Source organism: Taudactylus pleione, unplaced genomic scaffold, assembly GCF_031769625.1.
Source record: "Taudactylus pleione unplaced genomic scaffold, aTauple2 ptg000321l, whole genome shotgun sequence".
Classification (NCBI taxonomy): Eukaryota; Metazoa; Chordata; class Amphibia; order Anura; family Myobatrachidae; genus Taudactylus; species Taudactylus pleione.
In genome coordinates this window covers 874,861-895,039 of record NW_028284722.1, presented here as the reverse complement: position 1 = coordinate 895,039, position 20,179 = coordinate 874,861, and positions in this window count along the sequence as shown.

Here is a 20,179-nt window from a genome sequence, read left to right as displayed (position 1 = left end):
GCACCTGAGTCTGTATATGGGAGACTGCGCTGAGTAATGTGATATGTGACACCTGTATATCTGTGTGCTCCTGAGTCTGTATATAGGAGACAGCGCTGAGTAATGTGATATGTGACACCTGTATATCTGTGTGCTCCTGAGTCTGTATATAGGAGACTGCGCTGAGTAATGTGATATGTGACACCTGTATATCTGTGTGCTCCTGAGTCTGTATATAGGAGACTGCACTGAGTAATGTGATATGTGACACCTCTATATCTGTGTGCACCTGAGTCTGTATATGGGAGACTGCGCTGAGTAATGTGATATGTGACACCTGTATATCTGTGTGCACCTGAGTCTGTGTATGGGAGACTGCGCTGAGTAATGTGATATGTGACACCTGTATATCTGTGTGCTCCTGAGTCTGTATATAGGAGACTGCGCTGAGTAATGTGATATGTGACACCTGTATATCTGTGTGCTCCTGAGTCTGTATATAGGAGACTGCACTGAGTAATGTGATATGTGACACCTGTATATCTGTGTGCTCCTGAGTCTGTATATGGGAGACTGCACTGAGTAATGTGATATGTGACACCTGTATATCTGTATGCTCCTGAGTCTGTATATGGGAGACTGCACTGAGTAATGTGATATGTGACACCTGTATATCTGTGTGCACCTGAGTCTGTATATGGGAGACTGCGCTGAGTAATGTGATATGTGACACCTGTATGTCTGTGTGCTCCTGTGTCTGTATATAGGAAACTGTGCTGTGTAACGTGATATGTGACACCTGTATATCTGTGTGCACCTGAGTCTGTATATGGGAGACTGCGCTGAGTAATGTGATATGTGACACCTGTATATCTGTGTGCTCCTGAGTCTGTATATTGGAGACTGCACTGAGTAATGTGATATGTGACACCTGTATATCTGTGTGCACCTGAGTCTGTGTATGGGAGACTGCGCTGAGTAATGTGATATGTGACACCTGTATATCTGTGTGCTCCTGAGTCTGTATATAGGAGACTGCATTGAGTAATGTGATATGTGACACCTGTATATCTGTGTGCACCTGAGTCTGTATATAGGAGACTGCGCTGAGTAATGTGATATGTGACACCTGTATATCTGTGTGCTCCTGAGTCTGTATATAGGAGACTGCGCTGAGTAATGTGATATGTGACACCTGTATATCTGTGTGCTCCTGAGTCTGTATATAGGAGACTGCACTGAGTAATGTGATATGTGACACCTGTATATCTGTGTGCTCCTGAGTCTGTATATGGGAGACTGCACTGAGTAATGTGATATGTGACACCTGTATATCTGTATGCTCCTGAGTCTGTATATGGGAGACTGCACTGAGTAATGTGATATGTGACACCTGTATATCTGTGTGCACCTGAGTCTGTATATGGGAGACTGCGCTGAGTAATGTGATATGTGACACCTGTATGTCTGTGTGCTCCTGTGTCTGTATATAGGAAACTGTGCTGTGTAACGTGATATGTGACACCTGTATATCTGTGTGCACCTGAGTCTGTATATGGGAGACTGCGCTGAGTAATGTGATATGTGACACCTGTATATCTGTGTGCTCCTGAGTCTGTATATTGGAGACTGCACTGAGTAATGTGATATGTGACACCTGTATATCTGTGTGCACCTGAGTCTGTATATGGGAGACTGCACTGAGTAATGTGATATGTGACACCTGTATATCTGTGTGCTCCTGAGTCTGTATATAGGAGACTGCACTGAGTAATGTGATATGTGACACCTGTATATCTGTGTGCACCGGAGTCTGTATATGGGAGACTGCGCTGAGTAATGTGATATGTGACACCTGTATGTCTGTGTGCTCCTGAGTCTGTATATAGGAGACTGCGCTGTGTAATGTGATATGTGACACCTGTATATCTGTGTGTACCTGAGTCTGTATATAGGAGACTGCACTGAGTAATGTGATATGTGACACCGGTATATCTGTGTGTACCTGAGTCTGTATATAGGAGACTGCACTGAGTAATGTGATATGTGACACCGGTATATCTGTGTGCTCCTGAGTCTGTATATAGGAGACTGCACTGAGTAATGTGATATGTTACACCTGTATATCTGTGTGTACCTGAGTCTGTATATAGGAGACTGCACTGAGTAATGTGATATGTGACACCGGTATATCTGTGTGCTCCTGAGTCTGTATATAGGAGACTGCGCTGAGCAATGTGATATGTGACACCTGTATATCTGTGTGTACCTATGTCTGTATATAGGAGACTGCACTGAGTAATGTGATATGTGACACCTGTATATCTGTGTGCTCCTGAGTCTGTATAAGGGAGACTGCGCTGAATAATGTGATATGTGATACCTGTATATCTGTGTGCTCCTGAGTCTGTATATGGGAGACTGTGCTGAGTAATGTGATATGTGACACCTGTATATCTGTGTGCTCCTGAGTCTGTATATGGGAGACTGTGCTGAGTAATGTGATATGTGACACCTGTATATCTGTGTGCTCCTGAGTCTGTATTTGAAGCACAACTGAACTTAGTTCCTGATTCACTATGGATCGCAATGTTACATACACATGCAGTTTAGTGCAATTAGTATGCTAATCCTTAGCAATCGCAATGCTGCTGCAGCACTACATAAGGAAGCCCACTTTTAGCAAGACTGCAAAAACATCCGTGCAATCGAGTACCATCAGACCATCGGACCCATACGCAGTCGGGACGCAGTCAAAAAGCCAGAAATGCTGACTGTCGGCTTCCCGACTGCCAAATCCCGGCAGGGATACCTGCGCCGGGAGCCCGACACCCGGCATACCGAACGAAGATAAGCCGGGCGCCGGGTGCAGACAGCCGTGGGGGGGGTTAAGTTTGGAGCTCCTGGGGGGACTTAGGACTAGGCACACCCCCAGGAGGGTTAGGGTTAGGCTAGGGGAAGGGAGGGTTAGGCACCCCTGGGCAGAGGTTAGGGTTAGGCACCCCCCTTCCCCTGAGGGTTAGGTTTCGGCTGAGGGGAAGGGGGGTTAGTTTTAGGAACTTACGGGGGGTGGTTAGGGTTAGGCACTAGGGGGGGAGGCTAGGGTTAGGCACCCATAAGGGAGGGTTAAGGTGAGGGGGGAAGAGGGATAGGGATAGTTAGAAACTTACCTTAGTCGGGATCCTGCTGTTCTGCTTTCTAGCGTCGGTATAACGTCCGCCGGGCTAACATCCGGCGGTATTTCATGCCGATCTCGTACAGTCAAGGCAGATCAGACCTTACTCAGCAATTGCTTCCTTCAGTGCACGCTATGAGGCCTCAGGCTGCATATGGTATCGCAGTGGATAATTTATATAAAGCCCATGCAACGGCGTGCGAACGCACTGGCACGTCTGCATTCGGCTGACCACCTCCCTGTCATCGCCCACAAATGGCACTTCCTGTCTGTGTAGTAATTGCGATCACAGTCCCGATCACAATGACTGGTTCACGCACGTGCATGCGCAGAATTCAACAATCGACCGACTGCCTGCATATAAGCAACTGCGTTCCTTGCTGAATCAGGTCCTCAGTCGGACATAGATATACAAGTGTCATATGTCAAATAAATCAGCACATTCGGCCGGTGCATCCTAGTCGCATCACATTGCAAATTAGACGCATTTTTAGGAAAAATAGACGCAAAAATGATGCCCGGCACTTGCAGAGTCTCACAGGTCCTGGTGTGCCCAGAGGGGCTTTTTAGGGTGACTGCAGCAAAGATGTGTAAGGGCAGAGCTGTAGTTTGCACCCAATGTGCAGGCAGATGAAAAGGTCTCAAGAAATGCTCTATGTTAAGTGTAAATGGCACTAATAGGTCCTGATTCACAGCTATACGCAATTCTGTCTACATACGGATCTTGCATCTTTTTAACAAACTGCCCTTTCATCGGATCTCCATTTGCAACTGAGTGGGTGTTACTGGAGGCAACTGGGCATTTGCATATAGAATAAGTGTCCAGTGGGAGTGTCATGACTGAGTTGTTGGTATTGCGGGCAATTCAGAGGTGAACGTATGCTTGCATGGAATTGGTATGAAATGCCGCCGGCCGCAATCCCGGCAGCGGCAGCCCGCCATCAGCAGAGATCCCGGCAGCGGAAGCCTGACAGCGCTGGAAATCCCGATCGTGGATAGGTAAGTATTGTCTAACCTAACCTAACCCCCCTAACCCTCCTTAGAGGTGCCTAACGCTAACCTCCCCCCCAAGTGCCTAACCCTAATCCCCCCTCTAAGTGCCTAACCCTAACCACCCCCTTCCCCGCTGCCTAAGCCTAAATCCCCCGGGGGGGTGCCTAACTCTAAGTCCCCCCCCAGGGCGCCTAACCTTAACCATCCCTCCACCTAGCCTAACCCTAACCCTCCCGGGGGGGTGCCTAACCCTAAGTCCCCCCCGGGAGCCCTAAACCTAACCCTCCCCCCCCGCGGCTGTCTGCTCGCGGCGCCCGGCATCGCTACGATTGGGATGCCAGGCGCCGGTCTCCCGGCGTCGGGGAAATGCCGGGCGTCTACATCTAGACGCCCGGCATTTCACCCTTGCCGGGATATGACAGTCGGGAAGCCGGCTGCCGGTATTTAGGCAGTCGGCTTCCCGATTGCATACCGCTTGCATCCGTCCATTTTCGGTTCTCCAGCACCATGAATAGAGCTGGTGCAAATCCTTGCTGATGATAATGATACTGATGTCTACTTTCAAATAGAGATGTGCGGGTTTGGTTCCCAGAAAACCGACAAAAACCAAAACATGGAGGAGAGCGCACATATCTACTTTTAAATGGATGGGTGTTGTGCGGTCACATAGGTAGTGACCAACCCTGTCTATGATTTCACTGAACATCATCATCATTCCAAAGATATCAATGGAGAGATGGTGCTGCGGCACACTAATAGGGGGAGGGGACCTCTTGCCGCACCACTGTTGAACAGTGAGGTTTACTGCAGAGTGTGCTGTGGGGGGAGAGCCTGGACCCAGGCACTTGTGTGCTCTGCACATCCTTAACCCATTATAAATATGCCTGTGGCAAAGTGTGCACAGCAAGGAATTATTTTGTCTTTATTTTGAACCACATGAACAGGAGCAAACTATCAACATTAATCTAGTGCACAGGTTCTCAAACTCGGTCCTCAGGACCCCCAGACAGTGCATGTTTTGCAGGTCTCCTCACATAATTACTAGTGAAACAGATAGCTGCACCTGTGGATCTTTTAAAACGTGTCAGTGAGTAATGAATACACCTGTGCACCTGCTGGGTGACCTGGAAAAAGTGAACTGTGTGGGGTCCTGAGGACCGAGTTTGAGAACCACTGATCTAGTGCAGTGCTTCTCAAATCCATTCCTCAGGAAACACTTAAGCTGCATACACACACAACGATTTTTTGAACGATAATCGTTTGAAAAAAATCGTTCACTTTCTGAGTCAAACGATGAACGATAATCGTTCATTCGCGTTCACATTTGTAGTTTGTAGTTCAGTCAGACTTGTTAACTCAACGATTTTCATTAAGGGAATATGCAAAAATCATTTGTAGTTCAAAAAAATCGTTCATTACATTTAGTAAATGAACGATTTTAGTAAACAATTTCTGTTAATTTTTCCCTTGAAAAAATTAACGATAATCATTTTATAAAATTGTTCATTTACTAAATCATTGTTTGAGTATGCAGCTATAAACCTTATATCTTAAATCTTGTGTTTGCTCTGTTCAGCTTGTCCACATATCTGTTTTTAAGTGGACAGTGGGTACAACGGCATTTTGGAGGCCACTAATTTAGTTTTTTTTATGTCACTGCACAGGTTGGGAATTGCTTTTCTAGTGAAGTGGCAATTAACTGTCTAAATCCCACTGAATTATTGGTGGATATTGGATGTACATCTAATACAAGCATAGATGTTATGGCGTCAATGATTCACTATGCAACTTGGTGACTGCTGTCATACTTGCTCCCCCTTGCAAAGGATTATTTAACAATCAATTGTTTTTTTTAAAGAACTACTAGTCATATTCCTGGTCCCCTTCTGGGATGAAAATCCACTCCCAGCAGCAGCAGGCATAGTGCTCAAGGATTCTTCTGAGGCAAGGACTGATGTGAATGAGTAAAATATTTTTTGTAAATGCCTCCCCTCCTCTCCTCCCTCATAAATTTGCTTCAAAATCCCCCCAAAATTATAACATTTACTACTAATCAAATCTTCACATCCCTGCCTTCAACTACATACATACTCCAACTCCTTCAGTCCTCTTGAATAATAATAATATCATTTGTTTCCTGATGTGCCATGTTGGAAGTTGAACTGCCACTGCTGCTGCAATCTTTGACATGCGGTTGCTGAATGCCAAAAATGTCCAGAAATGTTTATGCACACAGACAGCATCTCCTGCATGCCCCTTTAATTAAAAAAAAATATTCTCTAGCACCATGAATAGAGCTGGTGCAAATCCTTGCTGATGATAATGATACTGATGTCTACTTTCAAATAGAGATGTGCGGGTTTGGTTCCCAGAGAACCGACAACAACCAAAACATGGAGGAGAGAGCACATCTCTACTTTTAAATGGATGGGTGTTGTGCGGTCACATAGGTAGTGACCAACCCTGTCTATGATTTCACTGAACATCATCATCATTCCAAAGATATCAATGGAGAGATGGTGCTGCGGCACACTAATAGGGGGAGGGGACCTCTTGCCGCACCACTGTTGAACAGTGAGGTTTCCTGCAGAGTGTGCAGTGGCGGGAGAGCCTGGACCCAGGCACTTGTGTGCTCTGCACATCCTTAACCCATTATAAATATGCCTGTGGCAAAGTGTGCACAGCAAGGAATTATTTTGTCTTTATTTTGAACCACATGAACAGGAGCAAACTATCAACATTAATCTAGTGCAGTGCTTCTCAAACTCGGTCCTCAGGACCCCAAACAGTGCATGTTTTGCAGGTCTCCTCACATAATTACTAGTGAAACAGTTATCTGCACCTGTGGATCTTTTAAAACGTGTCAGTGAGTAATGAATACACCTGTGCACCTGCTGGGTGACCTGGAAAAAGTGAACTGTGTGGGGTCCTGAGGACCGAGTTTGAGAACCACTGATCTAGTGCAGTGCTTCTCAAATCCATTCCTCAGGAAACACTTAATGGTGCATACACACGATCAGATTTTTTCTTCAGATATGGACGATAACGATTTAAAAATCGTTCAGTCGTTCATATCTGAAGGAAAATCGTTCATATCTGACATGCCTGAACGATGGACGATCAACGATGCGCGTTCCCGTTTGTCAGATAACGATATCTGACATCTGATGGGTTTGCAGTCAGACTTGGACGATTCCATTCATTTTAATGCAGTCAAAAATCGTTCAATCGTTCAAATCGTTCAAATCGTTCAAAACTTTGGTCAAATCGTCCACATCGTTCAAATCGTTTAATCGTTCAGTCGTTCATCTGACAAATCTGACAAGTCTGACAAATCTGACCGTGTGTACGCTCCATTAGTTGCATACACACACAATGATTTTTTGAACGATAATCGTTTGAAAAAAATCGTTCACTTTCTGAGTCAAACGATGAACGATAATCGTTCATGCGCGTTCACATTTGTAGTTTGTAGTTCAGTCAGAGTTGTCAACTCAACGATTTTCAGTAAGGGAATATGCAAAAATCATTTGTAGTTCAAAAAAATTGTTCATTACACTTTAAAAAATCTGACAGATAATCTGACAGAAAATCGTTCAGAAAATCGTTGGTAACAAAATTGTTGTGTGTGTATGCAGCTTAACAGTGCAAGTATTCCGGGTCTCCTCACAGGATCACAAGTGAAATTATTTTAATCACCTGAGGATCTTGCAGAATTCGTTAGTCAGTAATGAATCCATTTGTGCTTCTGAAGAAGATATGGGAAACAGGCACTGACAGTGTGATCCAAGGACTGGAATGGAGAAGCACCAATCTAGTGTAAAGGTGTTGTCTGGAGGAAATATATGGCAATCATCTTTATCATTCATTTGGAGACTGCACCTCTTATGCAGGTACAGAAGTTATGTTCAGTAAAGAACACATTTCAAAGATAAGGCCCATGTCAAACGGACATGATCTGTGGTGGTTCCAGGGGTGGGGCTGCAGCGTAGACCAAAATTAAAATAGGGGAACCACACCAACTGCCAGTGAGTCCCGGCCATCTATGTTTGGCAGCGTTTGAAATGGCAGTTGGTGTGGTTCCCCTATTTGAAATTTGGACTGCGCTGCAGCCCCACTTCTGGCACCACGACTGGACATGATTCACTAGTATCTTGTCACCCTTACTATTCTGCACCTTCTTGTGATGGTCACAATGCACATCTTAAAGCACAAGGGGTATTAGGTAGGTGCAGCTCAGAACAGCTCCCAGCTAGTTGAGCATAATTATGAGTATAAAACATTTTTTTTTTCTTTGCTGAAATAATCAGGGAGCACTGGTCTACCTGATGGATTTCAATGGCAGCAGCTGGAACAGACCTTCAGCTGTCCTGCATAAACTTGTTTTATAATGCTAATAAAGCCAAGAGCCAATCAAAATGCTGATGCTGCTGATGATTAGTAATATTATCCTCTATTGATGTGGAGAACTATAATAATAAAGTAATCTTCACACCACAGACACACTAACACAGTAGAGATAAAAGGGAGAACCTGGAGGACACTCAATGATGGTCTCATACTAGCTACTAACCACTGCTGCCAACACAAGTTTAAATTAGAGATGTGCGATTCGTTTTTCCTAAAAAACAAACACACCCGAACTTAGGGGTTCCGAGTCGAACCAAGTCCCAGTTTGGAACACCTTTGGGATTCCGAGTAGAGCCAAGTCCCAGCTCGTGTCTGCTGTAAGTTTGGAACTCGGATTTAAAAACTGAATCTCGGTTTTGGATTGCATGTAAACAGGTCCACACAGTGTTGGATTGGGGCAGGAAGGGCCCACCAGAGGATGAAGGGGTAGGGGCCCAAGCTTAAGGGCCAGCCACCAGAGTGGGTGTGGCCAGACACAAAAGAGGGACTTGGACCTCCATTATAGAGCACATGCAAAGATCCGGGCTCCTTTATAAAAGAGGGGACAGGAATGTGTCAGTATCACGCACTTAGAATGGTAGGAGGGCTAATGCTGGTGTAGTTTCCCTAGAAGCAATCCGAGCACCAAAGTTAATTCATGATCCTTCTCCACTCCTATAGGAGGGGTGGAGCCATCAGGCAGTGGGCCCAAACGGGGATTTTCCCTGTACCCCTGTGGGCCAGTCCAACCCTGGGTCCACGTTATATGAGCGTAGCTGTTTATATCAATTTGAAAGAAATCCAAAACCAAAACTGAATCTAAGACAAAATGCTTGAGGTTGGTTTTAACTAGGGGTGTGCACCGGCCACTTTTCGTGTTTTGTGTTTTGGTTTTGGATCTGGATCTTTCTTCGTGTTTTGGATCTGGATTGGTTTTGCCAAAACCACCCTTCCGTGTTTTGGGTTCTGGGTTTTGTGTTTTGGATCTGTATTTTTTTAAAAAAAAGCATAAAAACAGCTAAAATCACAGAATTTGTTGGTTTCTCTGCTCCTATGCTATTATTAACCTCAATAACCTTAATTTCCACTCATTTCCAGTCTATTCTGAACACCTCACACCTCACAATAGTGTTTTTATGTCCAAAAGGTTGCACCGAGGTAGCTGGATGACTATGCTAAGCGACACGAGTGGGCGGCATAAACACGTGACCCATCTAGGAGTGACACTGCAGTGGCAGACAGGATGGCAGTTAGAAAAACTAGGCCCCAAACTGTACATAATGCAAAGAAAAAAAAGAAGTGCAAGATGGAATTGTCCTTGGGCCCTCCCACCTACCCTTATGTTGTATAAACAGGACATGCACACTTTAACAAATCAATCATTTCAGCGCCAGGATCTGCCACACAACTGTGGCTGAAATGATTGGTTCGTTTTGGGCCCCCGCAAAACAAGCTGGCAATTAATGTGTCCCTGCACAAACTGGCTCTACGGAGGCAAGATGTCATCCTCATCCTCCTCATCCACCGATTCCTCACCCTCTTCAGTGTGTACATCCTCATCCTCACAAAGTATTAACTCGTCCCCACTTGAATCCACCACCACAGGTCCCTCTGTACCTTCTGGAGGCTGGTCTCCCTGGAAGAGCTGATAATTCATTTTGATGAACATCATCTTCTCCACATTCTGTGGAAGCAACCTCCTACGCCTTTCGCTGACAAGGTTCCCGGCTGCACTAAACAATCTTTCGGAGTACACACAGGAGGGGGGGCAACTCAGGTAAAATAGAGCCAGCTTGTACAGGGGCCTCCAAATTGCCTCTTTTTCCTGCCAGTACAGGTATGGACTGTCTGACATGTCTACTTGGATGCTGTCACCGATGTAATCCTCCACCATTCTGTCAATGGTGACGGTATCATATGCAGTGACAGTAGACATGTCAGAAATTGTTGCCAGGTCCTTCAGTCCGGACCAGATGTCCAAACTTGGTCCTGCCTGCCCTGCATCACCGCCAGTGGGTTGCTTAGGATACCTAAGTTTTTTCCTGGCAGCCCCAGTTGCGGGAGAAAATGAAGAAGGAGCCGTTGACGTGTCACGTTCCGCTTCAGCTGACAGTGTGTTCACCAGCAGGTCTTTGCACCTCTGCAGGCTTGTGTCGGCCGGAAAGAGAGACACCACATAGGCTTTAAACCTAGGATCAAGCACGGTGGCCAAAATGTAGTGGTCTGATTTCAACAGATTGACCACCCTGGAATCCTGGCAAAGCGAATGAAGGGCTTCATCCACAAGTCCCACATGCCGAGCGGAATCGCTCCATCTTAGCTCCTCCTTCACTTTCTCCAGCTGCTTCTGCAAAAGCCTGATGAGGGGAATGACCTGACTCAAGCTGGCTGTGTCTGAACTGACTTCACGTGTGGCAAGTTCGAAGGGCTGGAGAACCTTGCACAACACGGAAATCATTCTCCACTGCGCTTGAGTCAGGTGCATACCCCCTCCTTTGCCTATGTCATAGGTGGATGTATAGGCTTGTATGGCCTTTTGCTGCTCCTCCATCCTCTGAAGCATATAGAGGGTTGAGTTCCACCGCGTCACAACCTCTTGCTTCAGGTGATGGTGGGGCAGGTTCAAGAGTGTTTGCTGGCGCTCCAGTCTTCGGCACGCAGTCGCTGAATGGCGAAAGTGGCCAGAAATTTTTCGGGCCACCCAAAGCGTCTCCTGCACGCCCCTGTCGCTTTTCAGAAAATTCTGCACCACCAAGTTTATTGTGTGAGCAAAACATGGGACGTGCTGGAATTTGCCCAGATGTAATGCCCGCACAATATTGGTGGCGTTGTCAGATATCACAAATCCCCAGGAGAGTCTAAGTGGGGTAAGCCACTGGGCGATGATTTCCCTCAGTTTCTCTAAGAGGTTGTCGGCGGTGTGCCTCTTACTGAAACCGGTGATACACAGCGTAGCCTGCCTTGTAACGAGCTGGCATTTCTGAGATGCTGCTACTGGTGACGCTGCTGCTGTTGCTGCGTAAGGTGATACATCTACCCAGTGGGCTGTCACAGTCATATAGTCCTTAGTCTGCCCTGTTCCACTTGTCCACATGTCTGTGGTTAAGTGGACATTGTGTACAACGGCATTTTTCAGGACACTGAGGACACTTTTTCTGACGTTTCTGTACAGTCTCGGTATCGCCTGCCTAGTGAAGTGGAATCTAGACGGGATTTGGAACCGGGGACACACTACCTCCATCAATTGTCTAAATCCCACTGCACTAATGGCGGATACCGGACGCACGTCTAACACCAACATAGCAGTCAAGGCCTCAGTTATACGTTTTGCTTCAGGATGACTGCTGTCGTACTTCATCCTCCTCGCTATGGACTGTTGGAGGGTCAATTGTTTAGTAAAAGTAGTGGTGTTCCTACTTCCTCTCTGGGATGATGAACGACTCCCAGCAGCAGCAACAGCAGCAGCGGCAGCAGTAGGCGTAGCAATGCAGGATCCTCCAGAGGAATCCCGGATAGGAGAGTCAGTCATGCCAGTTACATGGCCTGCAGGACTACTTCCGATCCTGACTAAGGAGGAAATTGACGAGGAGGGAGTTGACGGTGTGGTTTGCAGGCGCTTGGATACAACAGGACAACGGGATTTAGGTGTCCCTGGACTGCTTACGGTCTTAGCCAAAGTTTCTGAACTTGACAGTAACTTTTTATGAATGCGCTGCAGGTGCCGTATAAGGGAGGATGTTCCTAGGTGGTTGACGTCCCTACCCCTACTGATTTGGATAGAAATATTGCCAGACCAAAGAGGTGGAATGTTTGGTCTTCTGCCCAGGCATGACCGTGATGGGCTTTTTCATCCCACGGACAACAACTGTCTCCCCCGGAGCCTGATTTAAACAAACCACATCACCATCAGAATCCTCCTCGCCAACTTCCTCCTCAGCGCCAGCTACACCAGTATCCTCATCCTGTTGTACTTCAACAGTGACATCTTCAATTTGCATATCAGCAAGTGGACTGTGGGTGCTCCTTTCAGCACTTGCAGGGGGCGTGCAAATGGTGGAAAGAGCCACCTCTTCCCGTCCAGTGCTGGGAAGGTCAGGCATCGCAACCACCACCACACTTGGACTCTCCTTGGGGATTTGTGATATCTTCTTAGAAAGCACAGTTCTTCGCTGTGCTTTTGCCAGCTTAACTCTTTTGATTTTTTTAGTGGGAGGAGGGCTTCCATCGTCATGTGAAGCTGAACCACTAGTCATGAACATACTAGGGATCGACCTTAGCCGTTCCTTGCCACTCCGTGTCGTAAATGGCATATTGGCAAGTTTACGTTTCTCTTCAGCTGATTTAAATGTCTTTTTCAAGGTCATTTTCCTGAACTTTGCCATTTGGGATTGTATGTGCCCTCTACTATGACATTGGGCATCGGCCTTGGCAGACGACGTTGATGGCATGTTATCGTCTATGTCATGACTAGTGGCAGCAGCTTCAGCACTAGGAGGAAGTGGTTCTTGATCTTTCTCTATTTTATTTTTATCGGAGAAAGTTTGGTCCACCATTTATGTTATATCGATTTGATATATACGTGCGGCTAAACACAGAAAATAATTTTTTTTTTGGTTTGGACTGGAGTGTACTTTGGGGGTTACAGCACCCTTTAACGGTAAAGCCAGCCGGCCCTTTACTTATGACACAGGCGCACTCTTGGCACTACTTTGTTGATGCACGTGCGGCTACTGCGCACACAATTCACAAACACAGAAAATAATTTTTTTTTTGGTTTGGACTGGAGTGTACTTTCGGGGGTTACAGCACCCTTAACGGTCAAGCCAGCCGGCCCTGTACTTATGACACAGGCGCACGCTTGGCACTACTTTGTTGATTCACGTGCGGCTACTGCGCACACAATTCACAAACACAGAAAATAATTTTTTTTTTGGTTTGGACTGGAGTGTACTTTCGGGGGTTACAGCACCCTTAACGATCAAGCCAGCCGGCCCTTTACTTATGACACAGGCGCACGCTTGGCACTACTTTGTTGATGCACGTGCAGCTACTGCGCACACAATTCACAAACACAGAAAATAATTTTTTTTGGGGTTTGGACTGGAGTGTACTTTCGGGGGTTACAGCACCCTTAACGGTCAAGCCAGCCGGCCCTTTACTTATGACACAGGCGCACGCTTGGCACTACTTTGTTGATGCACGTGCGGCTACTGCGCACACAATTCACAAACACAGAAAATAATTTTTTTTTTGGTTTGGACTGGAGTGTACTTTCGGGGGTTACAGCACCCTTTAACGGTCAAGCCAGCCGGCCCTTTACTTATGACACAGGCGCACTCTTGGCACTACTTTGTTGATGCACGTGCGGCTACTGCGCACACAATTCACAAACACAGAAAATAATTTTTTTTTTGGTTTGGACTGGAGTGTACTTTCGGGGGTTACAGCACCCTTAACGGTCAAGCCAGCCGGCCCTTTACTTATGACACAGGCGCACGCTTGGCACTACTTTGTTGATGCACGTGCGGCTACTGCGCACACAATTCACAAACACAGAAAATAATTTTTTTTTTGGTTTGGACTGGAGTGTACTTTCGGGGGTTACAGCACCCTTAACGGTCAAGCCAGCCGGCCCTTTACTTATGACACAGGCGCACGCTTGGCACTACTTTGTTGATGCACGTGCGGCTACTGCGCACACAGGCCCTCATTCAGAGCCGCACGTTAACAACAGTACGCTCGTTGCGTTCCGATGTTGACTAACCGCGCATGCGTCGGTGTTACACTGCGCATGTGCGTACGGCAGATTGCAAGCTTTTTTTCTCTCGTTCCTAAAATAGCGTACAGGAAGTGACATGTCAAATGTGATTGACAGAACAGGGCGTTTTTGGGTGTTGACGGGGGTGGAGATGAAAAAACGCAGGCGTGGCGAGGCGTTTTTGGGGCGTACATACATTAGCAGATGCGAACGTCAAATGTGTTCGGACCGTCTCATACGTCACTGAAACATCCGCTTTCCCTTCAAAATGCTCGCACAGCTTAGGGTCAGGATTACTCGACCACATTGGCGATGGCCTTCTCCTCCGTCCCGGGACTCCACGATGGTGCAGCGATTAATCGCGGCTGGTCAGTAAAGTAATTAGTGTTGGATTGAAATCCGGCTTGGTATGTGTTTGGAAAGCAGTTTATTGGGATAGCACAAAAGCGTACGCAGGTGGAAATCAGAGCTGCTAATGTCATGATTACACAATCAATTAGCGTACATTTTTGGGGTTTTATTTTGGCCACAATTTGTTGGTTATGGCCTATTGTAACAATAATGTCATCATCTTTTAATTAGCTCCCCTTTTTTTTGGTTTACTGTGGAATTTGCATCACTATGTGATTTTTGAAACGTTCCTTAAAGAGGCCTTTTTTTTTTTTTAAGAGGGTCAGTTTTTGCCTTTAGGGCCAGGATTAAATGTAACCCATTTGTACAATAATGTCACAATACAATGTCAGTGTTTTGTTTTTAATTTATTGTTTAAACACAAACAAATTGGCCTAATATTTTGTTGCCTTTTTTTGTGGCCAAGATATTTGATCCAAAAAAAAAAAAACCATAACTACTAACATAAGCGTAAATACAAAATTTAAAAACATTTCACAAGAAAGGAGAGGGAAGTTTTGACCAGAAAGGAATATGAGCCAAGCACAGAAGGAGTGTGGGAAAAGTCGCCATTGCTGTCACCGTTTTCTCGCCCGTTTGGCTGGGTGAGGGTGGGCGCCAGACCGGGTCCAGGATGCCATCGGGCTGGCCTGTCCAGAGGCAGATGTTGTGGCCTCTGGACTAGGCACAGGGCTAGGCACATTTGGAGGATTGGCTGATGTTGTGCCAGAGGTGGAGGATCCGGATGTTCCGGCAGGAAGGGAGGTCGGCTCCACCATGTGCTGGCGAACGAGCTGCTCCAGGGCAACGGCGATGCGGATGTTGGCCCTGGTATTTTCCGCCAGGGCCTGAGCAATGGTCACGTTGGCCGCAGCATTTTGCTCCAGGGCCTCAGCCACCCGTATCAGACTGGCGTCCATCCTCTGCAGAATCTCCGTATGGCAATCCGATTTAAAATTGAGTTCTGTGAGGAGGCCCACTGCCTGCGAGGGGGCACGCCCTGGACTGGCTTCTGCAGGGTCCTCAGCCGGATGTACTGGTTCCTCCCCTGCAGAGCCAGCAGAAATTCTGCGGCCAAGGCTCCCCTCTGGAGCAGACTCATCCGCCTCTGTCTCTGTTAGGAAATTGGAGAAAAGACTCACATTAGAATCTACATATTGGCACAATAGCATTTCAGAGTTGGTGACATCACAAGACTTACCTTGGCCAACATGAGGAGCCGCAAAGTCTGGCATGTCCGTATCCATGTTGGACACGCCAAACACCTCCACAGCCTGCACACACCCCTGTGCCATCTCTTCTAAGTCTGTCAACTCCAATGACACAGGGGTGGGACCCCCACCTGTCCCCCTTGCATGCCTAGCCCTGTCGGCAAGTTTTTGTTTGAGACGATATTTGAAGTCTGCCCATCTGTGGAATGAATTTGGAACCATTATCCTTTTTTTTACAATGGGGTTTGTTTATAGGATGGGAAAGTGTTTACTTACCGCCGTTTGACATCCCGGGCTAGACGGACATAATCACCCACCCTATTGACAGCAACGGCGACCTCCTCCCACATTCTCCACTTCTGGCTTTGGCTCATATTCCTGGCTGCCTGGGGCAGGATGTCAACGCACTTCTGGATCAAAACCTCCATCTCCTTGCTTGTGAAATGTGGCTGCCTTTTTTTTTTGGCAGCTTTGGCGGGTTGACTGGGGCCAGCAGTCTCTTCCATGTCATCCTCCTCACCTATTTGGGTAAATATGCAGATTTAGCCACTTCACAACTTGCACAATATTATGTTTTAAAAGAATCATTGACACAAAATGCATCAAGGCCTTACCGCCGGAATTTTGACCATTGTTTCCCTGGTTTGAAGCCATGTCTCTGCTTCCAGCATGAAATCATCCAGAAATTCTATGTGATTTCGTGACGTATTTATACATGCGTCCTTAGTTTGCGGCCGCATCATTGATTGTGCGTCCCTATGATTCATCCTTAATTTGTGCGGGAAAATAAACACTATTTATGGCTTGGTGTGTGTGGAGTCGAGGTGGGGTTGTTGGAGTGTTGTCGGTTAAGTTGTTTGGATTTGGTTGTTTGCGGTTGGAGGATTTGGCAGAGTTGGTTTTTTGTTTGTTTTTGCTACATTTCTTTTGTTTTTCCGTTCGCATTTTTTTCATTTTTTCCACATCCTTTCCTGATTTGGTAAGTTTTGTGCAGTCAAATTTGTGGCCAATTGGTGTATTCTTCTGTTTTGTGGTTAGTTAATTTTTTTAACACTCATTTCATCTTTTTTAGTTTTTTTTGGTTTTCGGACCCAAAGAAGTTTTTTTTGGAAATCTTATATATTCGAGTTGGGTAAGTCCATTTTTTGTCTTGCATTTGCGAATTAATTACCGCATTTTTGACTGTTGGTGTAGTGACTTGCATTTGCGAATTAATTACCGCATTTTTGACTGTTGGTGTAGTGACTTGCATTTGCGAATTAATTACCGCATTTTTGACTGTTGGTGTAGTGACTTGCATTTGCGAATTAATTACCGCATTTTTGACTGTTGGTGTAGTGACTTGCATTTGCGAATTAATTACCGCATTTTTGACTGTTGGTGTAGTGACTTGCATTTGCGAATTAATTACCGCATTTTTGACTGTTGGTGTAGTGACTTGCATTTGCGAATTAATTACCGCATTTTTGACTGTTGGTGTAGTGACTTGCATTTGCGAATTAATTACCGCATTTTTGACGGCTTATTCATCATGTAATCCAGTTTTGCTTTTCCCTTTTCCATTTTTTGGGTCCATTGGAACCCTATTTGACGTACGGTGTGCAATGTCGTTTTCATCGATGGCCAAATGTGTGTTTCCGCTATTTTCTGTGTTGGCTTGCAACAATTTGAATAAAAAAAAAACACCCTCTAAATTTTTGAAGTCTCATTGTTGGCTTTTTTACAGTTTATACGTATCATGACAATACCCCGGCATGTAAGCAGCTATGGATGGTTCAGAAAGCTAAGTTGTTTTTTGTTACTTTTGGGGTGGGTCAAAAGCCTTACATTGTAAACTTTGAATTTCAGGTCGATCTGGGGCGAATTGTTCTGGCCCTGCTCCCGGAAGACGACCAACCTCAAACTCGTCCCAGGCGTAGGCATCGTAGGCATGCAAGGCCCCAGATATTTCGAACACGTGTCACCCTTTTTGGAATGCCCGATGATGAGGTTTTAAGACGCTACCGTCTACCTCCCAAAATCATCATAGACACTCTCTCATTAATAGAAAGTGATCTTGAGCGGCAAATTGACAGTCCAACAGCAATACCACCACTGACGCAATTTATGGCGGTGTTACATTTCTGTGCCTCAGGATCGTTTCAAACAACGGTGGGAATAGTGGCGGGCATCTCCCAATCCTCCTTTTCCCGGATCCTGAGGGCAGTGATGGAGGCACTTTTCAAGCACCTCCATCATTTTATTAAAATGCCTTTGGATATGGGTGCCCTTAGTGTGGCCAAGGCCAATTTTTACCAAATAGCTGGCTTCCCACACATCATAGGGGTTGTGGATGGTACTCACATACCACTTCAGCCTCCAGCACGGCTGGAGGCAATATTTAGAAACAGGAAACACTATCACTCCCTGAATGTAATGGTGGTATGTGATGCCTCCCTCCAGATCCTGTCCCTGAATGCTAAATTACCCGGAAGTGCTCATGACTCCTTCGTCATCCGGCAATCAGGGATATGGCAGAAATTAACCAACCTACAAGCTGGTGATGCGTGGCTTCTGGGTAAGTGGAGACCTTTAGTACATAACAATGTTAAGCTTGATACACAGTGTTCCTGATGTGGTCTATTTTTGTTCACAGGAGACAGTGGATACCCTTGCATGTCCTGGCTGCTCACTCCTTATTTGGCTCCCACACCAGGGCCACAAAGTGCGTATAATTCCGCACTTACAGCCACCAGGCAAGTGGTGGAGCGCTGTATCGGCCTTTTAAAAGGCCGATTCAGATGCCTCCACCGCTCTGGTGGCGAGCTCATGTATGTGCCGGATATGGTGTCGAAAATTGTGGTCCTGTGTGGGATATTTCACAACATTGCCATAAGGAGTGGTGTCCCAATGCAGCCAGAGGATGCCTTACCTGAGGATGGCCCCCCCGAGGTTGGTCGCAGGTCAGTATGTGGGGGGGCCATACGCGATGATGTGGTGGCCAGATTTTTTAGGTAAGTTTGAACAAAACTCCAGTGTTTATACCTAATGTGTTTGTGTTTTTTGGTGAACATCTAATTTATTTTTATTTTTCTCACCATCTTCTGTTTGTTCACATAATCTTTGGCACTCCAACGCTCACTACTTCCTGCTACCCTTACCAAACCTGGATCTGGTCCTTTTGGGCATATATTCTGGAACCCATATCGCAACGCCATGTTTGTGGAATCATGTTGGCATGGTCCTTCGTCAACCAGTTCTTGATTTTGTGTTTTTATTTAATTATTTCTTGGTATGTGTTGTATTTGAATTTATCACTGTGTATTTTTTTTGGGAGTGACCACTTTGTTTTCTCTGTTATGTTGTGAATAAATGTTTGAAGAGTGAAATGGTCTTCCTTTTTTGGGACGTTAACAGCAAGTGTAACCAGGTTAACACAAGTTACATTTGACTAAGGGGTAAACCAGTACTGACGCCAGTTGAGCAAAACTGAAATATGTTTTCAGCTTCCCAATCCACACCAAAAGGAAGCCTGGCCCAACCTTGGGATTTGTAAGATTGGCCTAAGCAGCTTGCGCACCAAGTAGGAACCTGGAAAATGTAGAAATCTGTAATTGACACTACACCCAAAAAGGGAAATGACATTGTTACTGTTATGTGTTTCTGGTGTCTGTTTGACATACAAAGACAAAACACAATCTAACTTTTAAAAAAGGGAAATCCTTGCAGGAACAGTCTACTTATGTCAGGCTAAACTATCTTGGTTTTGGTTTTTAAAAATGAGCCACAACATATATTTGTCTTAATAAATTTAATTGGAAAATAGAAACAAAATAAAAAAACTAATGCCGAAGGAGGCCAGACAGCCGGTCGAGGGCCACCAGAATGCCGATGACATGTTGGCGCATCTGCCCCACAACATCCGCCACCTCTTGCCGACGCCTCTGTTCCTCTGTGGGTGAGAAAAGTGTGTGGGTTAATACAACAATAGGGAATCCACAGAAAAATTTTAAAAAAAAACCAAATCACTCCTAAACCCAAAAACAAAAATAAAAAGGGTGGGCTGGCAAAAATACAAGGCCTAGGTACAAATTCCCACAGGTATGATATGTGTATGTTTAAATCACCAGGAAGAGGTAAAGGCAAACCTTCACAATCAACAAAAGTCAAGCCACAAAAACACGAAGAAAGGCACGACACATGATTACATACAAACAGTTTGTGCTTTAAAAAAAAAAAAAACATACCGGGAGACAAATCGGGAGCTCCAGCCAAACCTCCATGATCCTCCTCGGAGGATCCGTC